The sequence below is a fragment of the Macadamia integrifolia genome, chromosome 11 (genome assembly GCF_013358625.1).
Source record: "Macadamia integrifolia cultivar HAES 741 chromosome 11, SCU_Mint_v3, whole genome shotgun sequence".
In the NCBI taxonomy this organism is placed as follows: Eukaryota; Viridiplantae; Streptophyta; class Magnoliopsida; order Proteales; family Proteaceae; genus Macadamia; species Macadamia integrifolia.
Window position 1 is genome coordinate 9,518,885 of NC_056567.1, and position 16,600 is coordinate 9,535,484.

General features: G+C 39.1%; 1 long non-coding RNA gene across 2 annotated transcripts; it reads right to left on the reverse strand.

Annotated features, from left to right (window-relative positions):
- Positions 1-2,181: 2,181 nt before the first annotated feature.
- LOC122094217 lies at positions 2,182-5,795 on the reverse strand. Of its 2 annotated transcripts, XR_006144692.1 has the most exons (3): positions 5,757-5,795; positions 5,546-5,610; positions 2,182-2,554 (listed from the first exon to the last, which is right to left on the reverse strand). It is a non-coding gene; the product is annotated as an uncharacterized LOC122094217 (long non-coding RNA). The 2 variants fall into 2 exon arrangements; XR_006144691.1 differs by lacking the exon at positions 5,757-5,795 and having other exon boundaries at positions 5,546-5,750.
- Positions 5,796-16,600: the final 10,805 nt, after the last annotated feature.

The following is a 16,600-nucleotide window of genomic DNA, read 5'->3' on the forward strand; positions in this document are numbered from 1 at the left end:
TTGAAATGAGTCAATATAAAATTATAGACCATTTTAAGAATCATATATCATAAATGGTTCAATGCTTTAAAAAACACTATAAATCTTCCGACAAAACAATAATTCATTCATTTGGGGCCTATTATGGACTTTTGTATGGTCGACTTTGAGAAGGCAAGGCCAAGGTCAGTGTTAAGTTTGTCTCGAATTTTTGACCCGTTTTGAAGATTGACCTACTCCGACATATTTGGTGGCGACCCGAATGGAAAGTTTTCTGAGATTTGTGATGGAAGCAAAGGGGTTAGGGCGATAGACCCCCGTGGTATGGTTCAATCGGATTGATCGCGACCCGATGGGTCGACCCACGACTTGAAATATATAATGTACTGTTGTCTTGTTGAACAAGTCATTGTATTTTTTGGGGTTTTTCGAGCTAGGGTTTCAGGGCGAGTTTTCTTGTCACTGCTTGAGTGTAATCTCTCTTCTGAATAGTGAAACATCTTCTTCTTCGCCCGAGGACGTAGCATTCCACACCGTTATGTGAACCTCATTAAATCTCTATATTGTACGGATCTATTATCTGTTTATTTTCATATTTTCTTGGTATTTACTCTAATAGTCAGGTTGTAGTTGCTCAGGAGCTTATAAAGTTTGTTTCTTTCGCATTGTTAGAAATGGGATATGAATCAATGAAAAGCTATGTTATTGCAAATGCCTTTATTTTCAATATTTATGCGTCTTAATTGCTTAGTGATCTCTGTCTGGTATGATTTTCTTGCTTCAGGTATCTGCAGAGCTTCAAGGTATCAAAGGAATATGGTCTCTAAGGTCATCTATATTATTTTTTAAATCATTCCTCATTTTTTGAAGTTCTTTATGTGCATGTTTTGCTTTGATGTTGTGTGCATCTAATGAATAAAGATTGGCTATTATTAATGTAATGCAACAAGCATCATAAGTTATTAACTACTAGTGCTGGCTATAAAGTTAATTTGCGATGGAATGGCCTTATGGGAGTTCATTAATTTTTTGATGAGAGTCCAATTAGTGGAATGCACTACTAGTTAGCTAGAGAAGCATGTGTGAGCTTAAATCTTAGAAATGGACTTCTATAACTTTCATACTATTGGAACTTGCATCTGTTACTAGTTTTTCCAATCGAAGTAACTAGAAGTTGCATCATGAAGCCATGTGATTCTGTATCTTTTAAGCTAAGGATTTCTTTTAATAGCATTCGAATGATGCGAGGTTTGGTGGAACTATAGTATACATTTTCCAATAAGGTTTGCTATAATATGCTACTGTAATATAGTTCATGTTTTTCCGCTTAAAGTCTGTTTGACGCCGGACCATAGGGTAACAACTCTAACTTGCTGGCTGGGGACTTAATGTAGGGGAAATGTATCTCAAAGGCAGGTGGGGGGAGGAGGTGGGTGCGTGGGTGGTATGAACTGAAACAAATAAAATTGTAGAAAGGATGGTTTCTGCTCTTGCTTCGTGGAGGTGGACCCCTTCTGTCCCTTAAATTAAATCCTTATCTAACAATTAGTAGAAAGAGAGAGAGATTGGATTCTCATAAGAGATTTGATTTTTGTACTAAGCACCAATGAGTAAAAAAAAAAAAAGTCCGATTTTAAATATAATTAAAAAACAATCTAGTTTAAAAACATAAATTATTTAAAAAAAAAAAATATTAATCAAATAATTGATTTACTAAGCCAAAAATAACCCATTTAAATAGATGAGGAACTTTTTTCCACAATTAAATAGACCAGGAACTTCCTTTTACCCCGATGACAAAGGATCTGTCAGGAGCGGCCAAAGATTGAATGTAGCAGCAGCATACACATGAAACAACAGTATATAATACGGTCCTGTACTGGTACCATATGATCATAGGAATGTATAGAAAGAATTTGAAAGATTAACATAAAATGTACAAGAAACAGAAAATCTACCCGTAAATGCTGTAAAAGAAACAGATTAACAAATACCTAAAACCCTATCCTAAGTAAACAATAATATGTGTATTATTATTAAAAAAATAAGTTTTTTGTTACTCGAATATGCTTCATCCTTAGATTAGTGGATTAACTCATATTCGAAGAAATATGTATAGGTGTTAGTAAATGAATCTTTAGGATAATCCATGGAAGTTAAATGGGGCTGGGGTTACATAAACATTGCTACCCACCCTTAAGATTTTCCATGAAATAATTACTGTATAAAAGGCTCTTGTTATAGAATCGTTACTCAACAATTACAGTCCAGTTTTCGCTAGCATAGCTACATTCTGGATCTTGAAGTGCCCAACTTCATTTTCTAATTTAAGTACACAAAGATAGTCCCACCTTATTAACTGAATCTTTTGCCCTTTTTCCTTATGTGTCTTTCATAACCTTCAAATTGATTTATTTAGATCAACTAAGAGTCCATCAAACAATTGAAAGTGTATCATTGTGTAGATTGAAGTGGTTGTCGGTCTACAAGCAATATGAGCACTTCTGTCCCTTCTAGTGATATTCTCCTTCATCTGGTTATCTAGTTAAATGGCTGCCTCTTATCCAAACATGATCTGAAAACCAAATTACTCACATTATCATTTTAAGATAGGTGTGGTAGAGCAGGGTGCATAATACTGATAGAGAAAATATACAGTATAATTTTCTTGTTGCATTCTCATTTTCCAAATATGCACAAACACATATGTAAATAACAAATTAAAAAATAGAATTTGAGATATATATATATATATATATACACACACTTTAACTACATTTTTTTTTTGGTAAAATAAGAACACATATACATACACACAAACAGACTTTATAACCAACTGTTCTTATTTTACCAAATTTTTTTTTTTTTATTCAAACTGGTTACACCTGCGTTAGAGATCAGTTGAAAAATAAAAAATTGGCTTCTTTATACAGAAGAAAAATATTGGAATTTCATGTTCCCAACAACATATATTTGATCATTTACTTCTGTTCTTTTTTATTGAACAAGCTTACCGTGTTAATAAATAAAGTTTTCATTGGAGGATGAGGGAATGAATAAAGAGAAAATAAAGAAAGAAATACATTATGAATGAACCATTTAAAAAAAATACTTACCACATGACAAAAATAAAAGTAGTTTATTCACTAGCTTATTTTACATGATTGAGCACAACAAAAATTCATACAAAGTGAAATTTTCTTTTCCTATTGTCACTTTCTCCCCTCAAATAGGTGGTTCATTGTTTTGGTTCAGATCTAGCCAAAACTAAGTTATTCCATTCCAAAAGACAATAAATCTTGCATTTGATGATACTTTATTGTCATGATTCTCAGTTGATCCTTTTTTAAAGTTGAGATATTGGAGCCAATTGAGATGAAACTAGTTCATAGGATGAAAATTTCAGGTAAATATTTTCTATTTTTTTCTGTTAAGTAACGAGTTTCTTTATGCGTATTTCTTTAAAACCACAATCCTCTCCCCTAAGAAACTGTTGCCTTATTACGGCAGTTACCTATTTGAAATGGATAATTAATCAATGAATGAGCCATGGAGAGTTCCAAATTCATTTCTTGTACATTCTTGTGTATTCTTTTTGTATATGTCACGCACACATACGCACTCACACATACACACACACATAGATATATATACACACACTTTAACTACAAAATGTAAGAAAATAAACATTATAGTTCATCTAATATATACTTTATTAGTAGAAGCAAGATGTTCAACCACAACAGAACAGGAAAGTGAAGCTCATATGAAACAATAAGCAAAGATTCAAAGCAGGAAAATGACCGAGTAGAACTGGGATCCACAGTCTACAACCCCGTTTCAACACTGCCATTGGAGTCTTCCCCACTGCAAAGCCTCCAGCTAGTACATCAAGCAGATGGTTCCAAACTAAAGGATCATAGTCCTGGCCATAGATCCATGCTTGTTCTTCATTGCCTAGAGTAAATGTGTGAAAGTTCCTGATTTGGGGAGTGGACAAACTGAGACACTTTAAGCTAACCAAACTCAATGAGCAAGTTTGCATAACGCAAAAGCATCCAAACAGATTTTAAGAGTTTTGTTGGGTGTTGAGCAATAAAATGACATTTTCATTTTCAAAGACAACCTAAACTAATAAAAAAATATCATTAGTTCATAGGGATATCATAAACAACTCAAACTTCCAATGTTGTATTAAAACTAGAATTTTTCAGCTAACATGAACAAAGAGAAGTCCATGGAATCAATCTACATCATATTAGTAATCCTATTGGATTCAAGGTGGTACTTTGGGTTAGCCTTGTGCTGTCACTTTACAAGTCTTTAGTCATAGTCTAGTTCACATGTTCGTCCTTGTATATACAATTTTGCAAATAAGAAAAACAAAAAAATACTCAGCCTTATCTTACCTTAATGGGGTCGGCTACATGGATCCGTGCAAAAAAAATAAAAAATAAAAAATAAATAAATAATCTTGCAAGCCTACACCTTTTATCAATAGCCTTTTCAATCCCTAGAAAGCCTATATTAATATTTGAACCCATTCAATTACTGTACCTTCAACCCTATCTGTCAAATTCAATCATCTGAATAATAAGAACATATTTCTAACTAGGTGCAGGATTAATCTGTATTTTGTTGTGGGAAAATTTCAAGTGTAGGATCCTAGAATCACTCAAGACATCTGACATCATCCAACAAGCAGTAACAGAGAAGAAGTACTACCAAGTCTCTAATATTTCCTAATTAAACAAAGAATTTATTCCACTAGGGAAAAAAAAATTAAATCTACCATACAAGCAACAAAAAGATACTAACTGTCAAAGACTGTTTCATCCACTAAAAAAGCGGCGCCTTGTAATTCTCATCAAAATCCAATTCCACATCCCTTAAATGACATCCAAGATTCACACCTTAGATAAAAATTTTAATAATTAATTGAAATACAAAGTACGCAGATAACCTTAAAAAATTAGTAGTTTATGAGAAAATACCAACTACAGATTCATCGCAACTGCCCTTAGTATCTCACAAGTACTTCAAACAGAAAATAAATATCAAAACCCTGTAAGGGAATCATAATCTCATCTGCCAGTTATCAGATCCCTATCTTGGTTGATCCTCAATACTTTCTTAAAGCCAAGAAAGGAGGAAGAGTTGAATTGCAAGATCAAATTTTTAGAAATAGCAACTCCTCAAAGGGGAGTTCTGAGATCTATAGCTCGACCAACACTTACTAACCACTTAGGAAAAGAAATCATAGAATAAATAAATAAATAACAGTGAACTGAAGCAATCAAGAGAAATTTCCAAGAGCCCAACCTATTAAAAACCCAATATCTCATATGGTCAGAAAATAACATCAACATTCACAACTTACTTCAGCAACCACACCCCTGGAAAATTCATTATCAAGTCAAAGGATTGAAATCAAGTACAATTCCAACAGCCCAACATAGAAAACACAAAGATTAAAAACCCAATACCCAAAACAACACATGAAACAGAACTTCCAAAACATTGAAGCAATAAATAGAAAAATGAGAGAGGGAGAGAAGAGACTTACCGTACAAGAAGCCAAGAGCACTCTTCGATCAAAACAACAGAAAAAAGTGACACCTGAAACCCTAGCTTCAGAAAAGAAAATCAAGCATTAAAGAGAACCAATAAAAAATAAAAAAATACACTCAGTAGGACAAACTTTAGATCTTCAGAACAAGAATAGTTTTCGAAAGAGAGAGAGAAGGAGAAGAAGAAAGTCGGGTTTCAGTTTTCACCTTTGAGTACTAAAGCGGGATCGTAAGAGAGAGACAGAGAAGTGATGGGGTTTAAGAGTTTCTAATGAAAAGTATAAAAACTATTGAAGTTACCAATTTACCCTTGATTTAGAACAATAATTTGTTACACGTGTTCATTAAAAGCTAGCGTAAAAATCAATATAAATTTGTTACCATAAATCACAAATAACTCCTAAGCAATTTGTGATTTATTCTAATTTATTATAGGAAGAGGGATCAGTATGTCATCCATATCAAGTATGCTAGCGGATAGCACTATTAAGATCACATGATGGAGTATCATTCAGGAATGACATAAGGGTCATTTCAGAAAAAGGGAAGAGATAGATAGACACAATGGATACTAGCATACTTGATATCGGTGGCATACCCAACCTTTTCCCTTTATTATAAATAGAAATAAGTTGTATAAATTATACCAGAAACACATGTAAAAATAAAAATAACCTAAATAAATATAAATACAAATCAAACCAAAGAGAGCCTTAATTATCTGTTCGAATAGATAAATTACTTTTCTCATACTGATTAAAATTAGCATGGCTTTAGTATTTTATTACGTTGATTAAATTACTTTTTCTCTATAGTACTTGGGATGGAAATGCCAACGATTCAAAGGGCATTTTGTCCTTTCACCCTTTTATATTTTTTAGAACACTCACCATATCAAAGCGGCGATCCTAACGAACTCCGCTGTGTACAGCTTCAGTTACTCGCTGCCTGAATCTGACTCACCATTCACTGGTTACACAACAACAAGCAAATTCTCCGCCCGTCACAGAACAGAACTCGTGCTTGTTATGATCGCCCATACCATGGAGGAAAACAAGGTAGTACCACATCCCTGATCCTTGTGTCACATCAAGTGGAATCGGCCCTCACCTATGTAGAGTGAAAAAAAAAAAAAAAATCTCTCTCCATGTGGGTAGAGGATCCGACTTAGTACGACTATAATCTAGAAAACAAGGGAAAATGCGAGGCATACTGTTAATGTACTGCAAACTAATAAATATTGTATCGTTCTCTATCCCCACCTAGCTCTTTGAAACAACCCCCTCCCACCCCTCTTTGTATCGAATGTGGATGGGTGCTTATCCCTCTCCAAGTATATATGGATGTAAACATGTTGAGTTCCAAAAGAATCTAACCTATGTGTAATGATGTCTAATCAGTTTACAAACATATTTGGATGATTTTTTAATATTGATTTTTAGAATTTAGATTATCCTAAGTGGATATGAATACAACAACAAATCGAATATGAATTATGACATCTAAGAATACGATAAGCACTAAACCCACCTGGGAGATCGGTGAGTACTTTGAGAGATCAGTGAGAATGTACAAACTTTAGTCCCACATCACATAGGGAGAGATTACTGTGCTAGTTAAAAACATTTTAACATGGCACAATGCGGTTTAAAGTCTTGAGACCCATGGGCCAAAGAGGACAATATTGTGCAAAGTTAATGGGCTCGGGCATTAAATGAATTTTTGACTATTCATTTATATCTCTAGTGAAGGTCGGAGAGTTGAGTTATGAGTCTAGACAGAACTACAATTTCCGTTCAACATTTAAGAATTGGAGAAGACAAGATGGTGAAGGGTTGAATCCACTACTCCATTAGTGGTTGATATTAAAATGTCGAATTTGAAATCTTACAGACGCCGTCATGTTATAGGTGTAGTTTAGGGGATTATAGATTCTCCTATGTATTTTTTTAGGGCACCAAATATTTGGTTCCATGAATACACAGCATTACGAATAGCAATTCTATGCCATGCACTCATGTTAATAAGGGATTGACCATGTCACATGGTGATGTACTCCCATGTAACTCTCTAGATAAGGGATTAACCAAGTCCAGTCTAATTCCTGAGTAACTTACGCTGATCAACAGCTTGTATTTTATTATTTATAAGAACACTTAAGTGGACCATGAAGTTGCAAGAACAAAAGCTGGTTTGGAGCAAGTTCAGAATTCTATGGAAGCGAATGAGTTTTTTGAAATTCTTTTTGCTCAAGAGCAAGCTGCGAAAAGGGAATATGATTCGGTATGGGGCTTTATGAAAAGATTTGGGCTGAAAAATCTCGCGTTAAATGGCTGAAAGAGTGGGACTGCTGCTCAAAATATTTTCATCTTTCAACCAAGATTCGACGAGGGCAGAATATGATTCGAGAAATACAATCTGAGGATGGGGTGGTTCATACTGACCAATCAGTCATTGCTGAGAAGCTTGTTGAACATTTTGAAAATTTCCATAAGCACAAAAATTTCACCAAAGTTAGTGAGTTAATTTCAATTATCCCTAAGTTGGTTACTCCTGAAGATAATGCTATGTTGACAAAGGTTCCTGACTCTTAGGAAATTAAAAAGTTGTATTTGATCTGGACCCATCTAGCGCTCCAAGCACGATAGCTTCTTAGGTACTCTATTTCGGACTTGCTAGGATATTATTGGAGGGGAGGTATGTCTTGCCATTAAGATTTTACTAAAGGAGTGATTACTAGAGGTGAAAACTGTAATTTTTTTTATATTAATCCCAAAAATGGATAATGCCCAAAAGGTTGTGCAGTGTTTTTCCCTATTTGTTTAGGGAATTTTTTCTTTAAAATTATCCCAAGATCCTTTCATCTCATCTCTCTTTGGTCTTGCATAAGCTGATTTCAGAAGAATAGAGAGCATTCCAAAAAGGAAAATTAATTTTTCCTAATATTGGAGTGGCATCAGAGTTTATGAATATATAATGTTTTCTAACTCCTATGGAGGTAACATGGGCCTTAAACTAGATGTTCAAAATGCATTTGACATAGTGGAATGGGAATTTTAATTCAGTGTACTCTTGCATCCTTGAAGCTTTCTGTTCTTGTAAATGGTAGTCTGATGGGATTTTTCAGGTTGGAAAGGGGCTTGCATCAGGTTGGAGACCCTCTCGCCCTGATGCTATTCATTCTCAAAAGGAGGTTCTGTGCTGAGGTCTGCAAGATCTTCGTGACAAAGGAGCGGTGAAGAGCATTCCTGGTCCAAAAAATGTCTATACTCTTCCCATCTTCTATATGCAGATGACTTCCTGATTTTGATGAATGCTGGGCCAAAAGGGGTTAGGAAGCTTAAGGAGTTTCTGAATTCTTATTAGGCTTATTCTGGTCAACAGATAAATCTTAATAAAAGCAAGATCTTCCTAAGTGGGATTCATCCAGGCAGGAAAAGAAGAATTAAGGGTGTCCTTGGAATTCCTGGGTGTGCATTCCCCACTCGCTACTTAGGGGTGGATATATTTAAAGGCATGGTCAAGAAAGAGTTCATCATGCCTCTAATGGATAAATTTAAATCAAGGCTACCTGGTTGAAAGGGTCGTCTCTTATCAATGGCAGGAGGGTTGAGATGGTAAAGACGGTTATGTGCAATATTCTTGTCCACACCTTTTCAATGTACCTTTGGCCTTGTTCATGGATTTTATTAATGGAGAGGTGGATCTGCAATTTCATGTAGTGTGGGGATTGAATTCTTCTAAAGCTATTACTGTGATTTGGAACTCTTTGTAAGCCAAAAAAAAAAAGGAGGATTAGGTGTTCATCGACTGTAGGATATTAACCATGCTCTACTGTCAAAGCATTGCTGGTTTATTAAATCTAATCCTTCTATGTTTCCTTTCTTTTTTAGAGGTAGATTTGTCACGAGCAATGGGGCGCTCAAAAAAGGAAATATCTCTTCTTCTTTTTTTTTTTTTTTTTTTTTTTGCTAAAAGGTCATTTAATTAAAAGAGAATAAAAGAAAACAAAGAGAAATACAAAAGGGCAGGCCGATCCCACTAAACCCACTTGCAACCTCCACCTTCGGCATGGCCATCAGCAGAGGGAAAGCAAAGGGCTTAGCCAAATCGAAAACGGTGCCTGTCCAACGCATCAGAAGCTAACTCATCAACTACATGTCTCGGGAACTCCACTGAGAATTCTGAAGTACAAGATTTAGATGCTTTCCTAGCCAGAAAATCAGCGACTACATTAGCTTCACGAAAACAGTGAGTGATCTTCCATTGCACCAACTCCAAAAAGGAAATAACAGATCTCCATTTCTGCAGGGCAAACCATGGAATCTCCCTTCTATGAACTGCTGAGACCACGGACGCTGAGTCTGACTCAATCCAAACACCCCTAGCATGATAGTGTCTAGCTAGCAGAATACCCTCCAAGACTGCCTCAAATTCGGCTTCATATATTTGTTTGACTCCCAGAAAAATGCTAAAAGAGTCGATTACCTTGCCTTTATCATCCCGTAAGACACCACCCGCACCTGCATTACCTGGGTTACCAAGCGAACTTCCATCCACATTGATCTTCATCCACGCCCTGGAAGGCTTACACCAGTGAACCTCAAGAGGTGAAGGGGAAGGTGGATTTCTAATACTTAAACCTATCTTCCTGCAGGTCATCAAGTCTGAAATCGAACGAACTTCTTCACTTGATCCGTCACAGCAAAGCTGAACCTCTTGCCTAATACTTTGAAAGACATACCGCCCTGCCCTTTCTTTATTTTCCTGCCTTCTTTTATTTCTTTCCCACCAAATATGGTTGATAGTGATGATCAAGCCCAACTTCCATGGCTTCTTTAGCTGAATTACTTGAGATTTCCTCTTCCACCACTGGAACAATGATTGAATGCTTGGATGATTTACCCACGCCACTCCAAAAAAATCTAAAAAACTCTTCCATATTGATATGGAGAATGAACAGTGTAAAAAAATATGAACCATACTTTCTTCAGCCTTTCCACACAGATTGCATCTGGATGGGAGATAAACACCTTTTTGGCAAACCAGGTCGTCCGTTGGGATTCTACCATGCACCACTCTCCATCCAAAAATGGAGTGTCTTGGGGGAAGATTCTTCTGCCAAATCAAAGAAGACCAGTTCACTTTCAAGGATTTCACTCTAACAGCCTCCCAAGCCGACCTTGAGGAGAAATACCCTGAAGGAACTAGCGACCACACCCTGAAATCCTCCATCTGCAAACTCGGAATGTCAATCCTTTTAATCTGTTCAAAAATTTCATTAAGCATAGGAGATACTACCTCAGGTAAACGCCATTCTCCATTTATGACAAACTCCCCCACCTTTGCTGACGTAGAGAGAGTATGGTCACTATCCAGCGAAAGAAGTTCCATAATGGATTTTGGACCCCACCATTTATCCTTCCAGAAATTTGCAAGCTGACCGTTCCCTATGATCCAACGCTCCTTGTCATCCACAAAGGACCACATTTTCCTGAGACCTGCAAAAATAGTGGAGGTGTTGCAATTTTTGAAGGATCTTCCATCATTCTTTAGGAATCGAGCTCTGAGAAAGGTTAACGCTGCTGTCTTCCCCGTTTTGATCCTCCAAATCAATTTGCACAGCATTGCTTTATTGGAATCTCGCAGTCTCCTAAGACCCAGCCCTCCCTCATCCTTGGGCTTACACATAGAGTCCCACTTCACTGTGACAGCCTTAACCGTATCTACATCACCTGTCCAAATAAAATTTCGCATCCATTTCTCCATCATCGCCACAAGAGATGCAGGCCACCAATAAACAGAGAAGCTATGAGTCGGCATCCCCGAAAGCACCGATTTAACCAATTCCACCCTTCCTGCCATTGACAACAATTTCCCTTTCCAACCCGCCAGTCTCCCCTTAACCTTATCCATAATCGGCAACAAAGTTTCTTTTTTAATTCTTCCCTTGAAGATTTCCACACCTAGATACCTTGTAGGGAAGGAACACATGGGAATGCCTAAAGTTTCAGATATTCGATGCTTCCTGGAAGGTGATATTTTTCCCAAAAAAAGTTTACTTTTTTCTAAGCTGATGCCCTGCCCAGAAAACTCTTGGTACTTTAGAAGAAATTCTTTAAGAGTCCTCACATACCTCATAGAAGCATTGGAGAAGATGAATATGTCATCTGCAAATAGAATATGGGCAGGAGTTTTGACACCGCGAGGCCCATGAATTGGCTTCAGTTGATTAGTCTCAATCAGATGCTTTAAACCTCGCGATAGCACTTCCTCCGCAATAATAAAAAGCATGGGAGAAATTGGGTCCCCTTGCCTCAGCCCTCTCTCCACACCAAAATAACCCTGTGGACCTCCATTAATCAAAATCGATATCTTAGAGGATATCAAAATTTGGTTCAGCCATGTTATCCACTTCTCTGTGAATCCAAAGCGCCGCAGCACCTGAAACATAAAGGACCACGAAAGAGTATCATATGCTTTCTTGATGTCAATTTTTAATCCCAGACCTCCCCCTCTCATAGAAGCAGACATCATATTGGCCAGTTCTGAGGCCACGCTAATGTTGTCATGGATTAACTTTCCTTTTTGAAATGCCCCCTGCTCTTCAGATATCAGCCTAGGGAGCAAATTAGCAAGCCTCATTGCCATAATTTTGGAAAGAATTTTACAATAAAAATTCCCCATACACAGTGGCCGGAATTTATCGATAGAAGATGCTCCCTCCTCCTTAGGAATAAGAACCAAAAAATTGTTGTTCACACCATTGGGCAATCGACTAGAACTAAAGAAATACTTAACTGCATTACACACCTCTAACTCGACAATATTCCAGCATCTTCTAAAGAAAGCTCCAGAGAATCCATCCGGACCAGGAGAGCTATCTGGGTCCAGTTCCCAAACAGCTCTTTTGATTTCTTCATTCCCTGGTAAGACATCAAGCACATAGTGATCACCTTGATGAAGAACCATAGGTATAGTTTCAAGAAGCTCCACATGCTCCACTAAAGGCACAGCTTTGTAAAATTGCTCATATGACTGAACTGTATAATTCCCTATCTGGTCGTTACCTTCCACCAAAGTCCCATCAGGAGTTTTGAGGCTTCTTATAGAGTTTCTGAGTCTTCTCATTTTAACAGAAAAATGAAAAAACCTAGAATTGCGATCCCCTTGCTTCATCCATCTAACTTTGGCTTTTTCGGCCCAAAGTTTTTCATGGTTTTCCATTGCTTTTATTAGAGAGGTCTTCGCATCCGCTTCTAACCCAAACAAATGATCATCCATGCCATTTATTTCAATAGTCTGTTGCACCTGCGCTAGCTTATCCTTGGCTTCCTCAAGGGCTTTATTGAAATTCGGGAAAGCCTCTCTCCCCCACTTACGGAGCACACCCTTCAGCCTTTTGAGTTTCAGCATGAGAACAAATATCGGATTCCCTGAGACCCACTCTTCCCATGATGTGGCAACTACCTGCTCAAAATCTCCATGTTCCATCCAGAACTTATGGAACCTAAAGGGGCAATTAATGGGCCGTTGAGATAATATTGAGGTGAACAATAATGGAGAATGATCCGAAGCAATTCTAGGGAGGACTCGTTGGCCACAATCCTGGAAAGAGTCAATCCATTCTTCATTACAAAAACATCTATCCAGAACCGCCGAAACATTACCACGACGTCTATTGTTAGACCAGGTGAATTTCCTCCCCGATGATGGCACTTGGGCCATCCCACAAGCATCCACCAGAGCACCAAACTCAGCAGCTGAACCCATACTAAAATTCCCTGGCCCCCTTTTTTCATGGGAGAACAAAGTCGCATTAAAATCCCCAAGTATAGCCCAAGGGAGAAGAGGCTGGGGGAGATCAGCCACTAGCTTCAACCACAGATCCCTTCTTCCTACTCTAAAGCTGCTGGCATGAATGAAAGAAATCTGCAACCATTTCGATTCCCACTTAATAATAATCGAAATGTGCTGCTCAGACTCAGAGACAACAGCTGGGGTGTTCAAATTTCTCTTCCATAAAATCCACAAATTAGAGGGCTTCCCTACTCTACAATTGTAGATGAAAGAACTATTGAATCCCAATTTATTAAAAAATAAATTTGGAAAAGCACTTACCTCAATCATCGGCTCTGCTATACATATAATGTCCGGAGCTCTATCCTCAATAAAATGTCGTAAGGCATTCCTGCCTGCCGCCTTCTTAATCCCTCTGATATTCCAAAATAGGATCTTCATAAAATCACCCATGGAGCACAGTCTCACGGTCAGACCTTGACGCCTGCCCCGTCACTGCGATTGTCTTCCCTTTTCTACTTTCTTCCTCTGCCCGGCATATGGCATTATCCAATTCTGCAATCTCTTGGTGTTGAATAATCATCTTGCCTCCTAAGTACTGAGATGACGCCATGCTAGAGATCACATGAACCTCCTCGCCCCAGTTTTGAGTTCTCCCACTCTTGCCACCTCTGACTTGGGTTCTTCCTCCACGAGCGGCGGTATACGACACTCTATTCTTGCGAGGACGTAATTTACGCTGTACCTTCTCAGTCCCCGTATTTTCTGGCACACCTACCATGATCGGACCAGCAGCCTTATTCATATTTTCTTCCTCAGAAGCCTGCGTTTCCTTCTCAGAGGAAGAGAAATCAGATTCAGCTGGGTCTGATCCATATCCATATCCACCTTCACCAAGTGGATTATCCACCATAAACGGATCATGGGCATTTGTAGTAGGAGCGTGAGATATTGGGAGGAATATCTCCAAATCACCTTGATTCCTATCCATACTACCGTCCAAAATTGTAGTGGAATCTCCCATTGGAAGATCTCCATTATTTATGGTATTTTCCTTAATCAAAAGAGGCTGAATATATCCTTCCAAATTAGCCCTTTCCATGTCACAAGAAACATCAGGATTTGTCGCCGTTGAGATCTGCCCATCCTCTGTCCGGCCACCACCTCCTTGGTCCAAATTCACAGCAGCATCTCCCCTTAAGACTTCATCGGACCTCTCCTTATCTTTCTTCTCCCTGCATTGGTTGATAGAGTGACCCAGTTTTTTACAAAAAAAACATCTGTCAATCTCGTCTTCATACAAGATTCTCTGTTTAAACCAGAATAAAGTGTTCGTTCTCGGTTGCTTTCTCTCCACCTGGATCTCCTCCACACGAGAACCCCCAAGTTCCACCTCTACAAGGATACGTGCATAGCTACCCATAGTAGCGTTCCTCGTCCGACGGTCTATCTCCACAGGGCGGCCAGAGGCCTTTGCCATTGATAATAAAATTCGCTCATGCCAATATTCCATAGGCAATTCAGGATAGCGAATCCAAACTAATTTAGTTTGGGTATGGTCATCATGAATACTAAATTCTGGGCGCCAGCGCTGAAATCGAATGACTTGTCCCTTCACCTTAACTGGACCTCGTTTCCACATCGATGACATGTCCCCTTCGATTTCAAATCGGAGAAGAATGAAGCCTTTCCCTAAGGGAGCAAGATTTACACTACCTTTTAGATTCCAGGCCTCCTTGGCAGCACTTCGCACATCATTCATTGAAATATAACGGAAATTGACTCTCCCAATCAGCGCAAAGTCGAAACTTTGCAGCTTCTCCTCATATGCTTCCTGAGGGATAACTACCTTAGTGAGGGGCCCTGCATGAATCGGATCTGGAAGGTTCTCGATGTTCGGAAGGGTTCTCTTCGTCACCGTAGCATAGGATTTCTCCCTCTGGACAATCCCGCCATCCCTGAATACAGGTAAAGCGTCGATGGTATCCTCCACCTGAAACTGCTTCTCAGTCCCCTTCGCTATGTTTCTGGCAGAACCTGTTTCAGTCTCATGCTGTACGCTAGGGACCTCCCCAGAATCCTGGAGGGAATGAAGCTTATGTTCAACCGACCAAAAATCAGTGATTTTTTTTTGTTTACCTCTATCCGGTGGCCGATCCCCATGGGATCCCAAAATTCCCTCCGCCTCAGAGCTACACTCTCCTTCGTCGTTCATCTCTCAAAACGCACCAAAGATCCCAAAATTTTCTGTTCGTCGGACGCCAGACCTGCTCGTCGGACGCCGTGAAAACCAGACCTGCTCTGCTCTCGTTTTGATCTGTCAGATCTGCTCCGTGAGAACCAGATCTGCTGCTGTCTGAAGTTCGGATCTGATCTGCTGCTTTGCTGTCTGAAGTTCGGATCTCGAAAGAACTTCCACCGCTGTCTGAATTTCTGATCTGGTTGATCTGATCTACTCTGTTCTGCTTGGTTCGTCGTTCACGCTTTGCTCGCCGAAGAGAAGAACCTATCGCGTTCGCCCTTCGCCAGAGAGGAGAAGCCTACCCTCTTTCAAGGAGTCGCCTGGGTTCTCGGTGAGCAACGATGGTGAAGATGAAGTACAGTCGCCTGGTTCTGCGTCGGACGCCGGACCTGCTCGTCGGACGCCGTGAGAACCAGACCTGCTCTGCTCTCTTAGAAATGGTATCTGCGTACTAGAACTCCTTAGATCTGGAAAAATAAAGTCAAAACAGAGAGGAATCGAAGAGGTAGAAGTGCAGCCTCGATCTGTCGAAGGAGGGATCCAAGAAGATGAAGGTCGCACCGCCTGCAAGATTTTATTTCCTCTCTCTCTCTCTCTCTCCGTTCTTCTGATTTCTTACCTTCCACCCAACATCTCCTTCACCCACCATTCTCCTTTTCCTTGGCGCCGACCGCGCCGGTGGTTGTGTTTGGGTCCAATGCTACGAAGGATCGCAGGACGACCTTTTACAAGGGTCGGGAAGGAAGGAGCTCACGCTCCCACGCTTTCATCTATACCGTTGTTTTGTGGCTGCTGGGATACGAGCCCTTTTTCGTTGATCATATTTTTTCCTTGGCGCCGACCGCGCCGGTGGTTGTGTTTGGGTCCAATGCTACGAAGGATCGCAGGACGACCTTTTACAAGGGTCGGGAAGGAAGGAAAACCATTAAATCGAAAATAACTTTCCTTGGCGCCGACCGCGCCGGTGGTTGTGTTTGGGTCCAATGCTACGAAAGGTATGAGTTTTTCA